The sequence below is a fragment of the Mastomys coucha genome, unplaced genomic scaffold (assembly GCF_008632895.1).
Source record: "Mastomys coucha isolate ucsf_1 unplaced genomic scaffold, UCSF_Mcou_1 pScaffold6, whole genome shotgun sequence".
Taxonomy (NCBI): Eukaryota; Metazoa; Chordata; class Mammalia; order Rodentia; family Muridae; genus Mastomys; species Mastomys coucha.
In genome coordinates this window covers 116,761,500-116,766,563 of record NW_022196912.1, presented here as the reverse complement: position 1 = coordinate 116,766,563, position 5,064 = coordinate 116,761,500, and the positions used below count along the sequence as shown (strand labels likewise).

The following is a 5,064-nucleotide window of genomic DNA, read 5'->3' as shown; positions in this document are numbered from 1 at the left end:
ATGATTTATCTATGAATATTCTGTTGGCCATGGTCTTACTACATAGCTCTGGCTGGCATAGAACTCTCTACATAGACAAGGCTGACCTCAAACTCAGAGAGTCACCTACCTTCCAAGTGCTGGGATTAAAGGTACATGCCACCACACTTGGCTAAGTCTACATATTTTATTTCTTTAGGAAACTAACAAAGATTTTGTTTTTTGGTTTTTTGGGGTTTTTGTTTGTTTGTTTGTTTCCTTTGGTTTTGGTTTTGGTTTGGTTTGGTTTGGTTTTTTGGTTTTTCAAGACAGGGTTTCTCTGTGTAGCCCTGGCTGTCCTGGAACTCACTCTGTAGACCAGGCTGACCTGGAAGTCAGAAATCCACCTGCCTCTGCCTCCCAAGTGCTGGGATTAATGTCACGCGCCACCACTGCCCGGCCAAAACTAACAAAGGTAAATACTACCTAGTTCAAGTGAAAAACAAAACAAAACAAAAGTTAATAAAGGTTCTACCTGAATTAAAAATAACATCCCAGACAGCCACATACAGAAACCCAAGTACAGATGTAAAGCAGTTCTGGATGCAAGAGGAGATGACTCACAGCAGTGCCCATGCACGAATGCCCACTCTTCTTCTCTAGAGATGACACAATATCCTGCATTCCTTTGCCTTCCTATCCTGGACTCAACTACCATCCCATAGGGTCTTTTCTAAGATTGGCTTTCATGTGATCTCTTGGAGTCTCTCCAGCTTACAAATTCATTCTGGCATTCAAACCTTAATGCCAATTCTATTATACTGTGGTGCCATGTGTCTAGATTCATATTTAAGAAAAGGAAAAAAATGAATACCTATTAATTGGCCTGGTTCATCTTTGGTCATATGGGACAACTCCTACTCCAGTCAACTATATCCAAGTTATAGAATGGGTTATAGCACTGGAAGCATACAATGCACTGTCCGCTGTACCACTAACTGGGTAGCTTCAGCTACAAGGGACATAGTAATCAGAGCTACTAGACAGGAAGAAAGGGAACAGAACTGTCTTCCGCAGTCATGTCCTTCCAAGGCACCCACTCAGACATATGAATATCATGAATATATCAGTATCCTCTAAGACAAACGGCATGATCAGTGATCAGCAATACCCTGGTAGACAGGAAATCTTTACAGAGTGAAAAGGTAGGTTTCAAGCATGATCATGGAAAATCTCCAAGCTACTTCTAACTAAGGTTCCAGCACAGGCCTTCCATTACTATTCATAATAAACAACCACTAGCCTTCCAAGTCAGTGAGAAAGAGCATAGGCTGCTTATAATTAACTGCAGGAGTAAAGGTGAACCAGCCACAAGGGCTTTAAACTGGCCGCAGAGCTAAAGGGAAAGAGGGTGGCAGTAAATCCAGTGTGGACTTCCTTCCCAGCTTTTCTTAAAAGGTAAGCCTCAGGCAATAAATGCTGTTAATTGTTCTTGCCTGACAGACCGTCCTCACAGGAGTGAGGATAGGAGAGACTCTTTGACTACTGGACTATTAAAACACTGGGCCCCCAAAGAATCCGAATTTTCCCAGAAATCTGCTGGGGATGTGAGAACCAGAACAGAATAAACAGGGACATCTCAGAAAAACACCAGGAGGCCAGGAATTTCCATCAAGCTTAATGAGATAAGTTCAGGAACTTTGGGAAGGCAGTGGAACTCTCTGGAAGGGAAAGGCTAATTAACATTCCTCAGACCACAGGGTGAGAACCAACCTGCTAGTGGGGACACATTCTTCAGAGTGGACCTTTGCCCACCTTCAGACAAGGGAAGTCCTTGACACCTCATTCCCTGAAGAACAATCAGTTTAAAAAGTCACACTGTTATGCCAATCACATTGTGTCTAATGGCTGCTGCCGTGAAAATTGTATAAAAGCTCACTGAACAAGCTGTGTGGAGTCACCGCCTCTCCTTAGGGTCTGGGATGGCCCCAGTGCACTGAAACATTAAAAATTCTCTTGCTTTTTGCATTGATCAGGTTCCATGTGATTCACTCAGAGGGTCTCCAGTAAGCTAAGGCTCAACAGGGTCTTACAGGAAAACAGATCTTTGAAGCCCCAGTGACAACCAGAGGAGGGACTTGTCTCCCAGGAGTAGATTTCACACAGCTCTGGCCAGGAGTACTTCCTTGCCTTTTATTTAAAGGCAAACTTCATGTCAGTCCCACAAAGATGGGTTTAGGGGTCACCAGACCTCTTAGCTTGTTGCTCTTTCTGATGCAGTCATGAAGTAAACCTCTTCTCTGTGCTCTTTATCATGAGGTGCCACTGTAGTCTGTGCACTAAGGACAGGTGGCTGAGTCTCTTAGGGCTGCCCGAACCCAGGCTTGGATCCTAAAATCTCAGGTGTAGCTGCCATAAAACTAAAAGGCAAACAGATAACAATAAATCCATTTAGCTATTATTCCTTCCTTCCTTAAATGTGTCTGCCCTCAGTACTATGCCACACAGACTAACTCTCAGCCGACTACAGCATTAAGTCAAATAATATTGACGCACACAGATGTGGAGCATTGCTCCTGTGCCCAAGGTTCATGTCATCTTAGGAGGACAATCATACCCTTCCATAAAAATCAGAAGGAACAAATGCTGTGAGCATCCAGCTTTTTATTTCAGTGTACCTACCTTGTCCTCCAAGCTGTGTCTTACATTATTAAAGTATCTGTCTTTTCCAGAAACTAAGATATCCAGAATTCTTGCTCTGTTTGTTTTCAACCAGCTGTCCATTAGTTTCCTTTCATGTCATTTCTTACATTTTTTACATTCTTACATTGAGATCAAGAAGTTACAAAAGGAACTTTCTGACCCAGGTGACAGTAGCTAGGACATAGATAGATAGATGGATGGATAGATAGATAGATAGATAGATAGATAGATAGATAGATAGATGAGATGATATAGAAACAGATGCGTAGATAGATATATCATATATATATATTATATAGCTATCTTTATGACTTTTCCACACACCAGCACAGCCTCATGTTTTCATGCCATTCTTCTTTATTTTCAGTGCTCTCACACCAAGGACACCACCACAAACACATTATGCTTCAAAGAAGCATAATTCTGGCAACGAACTACACTAGTTTCATGGCTAGCATATGTGGTAACTCCTAACAAAGTCACCTACCCACTGTTTATTGGTTAATCCCAAGAAAGTGTTTCCCAAAGGTTAAAATCCACAATATTCTCTTCCTTGATGGAAAAAACCTTATAGTCACCTAAAGAGAATGGCAGCATCAATTCCCAACAGGAAGTTACTACAAGTCCTGAGGACCTTTGCTTCAACCTTTCCCCAAGGGACAAGACTGCAAAGGACAACGATGTCTCTGCCAGCAAGCTGGTACATGAGGCAAAGGCATCTGGGGACAGGTTTGGGCCATAAGCATAGCGACAAGCAGGCACAGGATGAGCTGTGGTCTACTCCTCATTTCAGACTGGTCAAGTTTTAGTAATTTCCAATTAACAAATGCTACATCTGGATACATGATCATCACTACAGCCATTCCTCAATTATTTAAACTGTTTAAAAATTAAAATGTATTTCACTGTTGCTAACAAGTAACTATATCTCCAGTGACAGAGATCCTCTTTCTGGTCCTTTGAAACTTCCATGTAGTTAGTATTGCTCTGACATAGGTAAAAATGAATGGAGTTGTTCTTGTGAGTTTTCACGTTGGCGGGCACTCTGGCAGTTAATACCTAAGCGACCATCATGCAATGATATATGTACTGGGACCAAAAAAGAAAAAATATGAGGTTGTCTCTTTCCAAAACCATCCTGTCTTCCACTGGAAGTTCCAATAGTTCCTGCTATAGGATTCAATAGTATCTTAAGATGTCTGCTAATTAAAAATAAAAATCAATCAGTTTTTACAGCTTGCTGCCTGCCCCATGGAGCCTAGTGCTCTTCTCATCCACACTGCCTGAGCAATCAAGCTTTGTTAAATTTACCTAAAAACACACTTTAACCATGTATGTCTACACGGCACACACAGACATATGTGCATGTACACTCATAGCTATATAGGCACATAGATTAGTAATTGGCATTATGAGAAACTTCTTTCTTCCAAACACCAGATCTATGCTACTCTGGCATGCATTCAAAATGAGCAACATGCATTTTCTTAAGAATGAGAAAAGACAAGAAAAAAAAAAAACTTACACACCAAACATAGCACATAAAGAAAAAAACAAAACAACAACAAAAACACCTTAGCCAGACAGTGCTGGTGCATGCCTTTAATCCCAGCACTCGAGATTCAGGGGCAGGTGGATCTCTGTAAGTTCGAGGACAGCCTGGTCTACAGAGCAAGTGTCCAGGACAGTCAGGGCTACACAGCGAAATCCTGTCTCAAAACAAACAACTCCCTCCCCCTCCAAAAAATCCAAATATACATTAGTTCCTTTCTTACCCCAAATCTATGTACCTCAAAAACTCTTCTCCTGATCCACATTAAGCTCTCGGATTATCTACTGTTAGATAATGATTAGTAACTGTTCCTTACTGGCTTAAACATTTTCCCATAGCTCACAATTGTATTGGTCAAGAATTTGGGCTGAGCTCACTCAGCAGGATGATTTTTCTGCTCATATGGCATCTACCAATCTTACCTGATCACTCAGTAGCAGATGGATGGGCTGGAGGGTCCAAGATCATTAACATGTCTGGCACCTTGGCTTGAAAGTCTGGGCGCAGTGTGAGTATAAATAGTACCTCCAGAGTAGCTTCCAGATAATTGGACTTCTTACGTGGCACCTCAGACTTTCTGGAATGAGCAAAAAGATAGCAAGTTAAACCTATCCGTCTCCTAAGGCTTATGCCAAGAAAGCCAGAGAGTCTCCCCTCTGCCATGCAAACTGTACCCTCGCACAGTCACACAGTAAAAGTGATGCAAGCTCAAAAAGATAAAAAGCCCACCTCAATGAGAAGGCTCTCCAAGAATTTGTGTATATCTCTAATCTGCCACATGAAGTACTGGAAATGTTCATTTTGGACTTGTCTGATAAATAAGGAAATAAATGAGTTTCTGCGTACTTTGC

General features: G+C 41.7%; 1 long non-coding RNA gene across 1 annotated transcript; it reads right to left on the bottom strand.

Annotated features, from left to right (window-relative positions):
* Positions 1 to 2,137: 2,137 nt before the first annotated feature.
* LOC116080325 lies at positions 2,138 to 4,784 on the bottom strand. The gene is made up of 2 exons (XR_004114398.1): positions 4,636 to 4,784; positions 2,138 to 2,378 (listed from the first exon to the last, which is right to left on the bottom strand). It is a non-coding gene; the product is annotated as an uncharacterized LOC116080325 (long non-coding RNA).
* Positions 4,785 to 5,064: the final 280 nt, after the last annotated feature.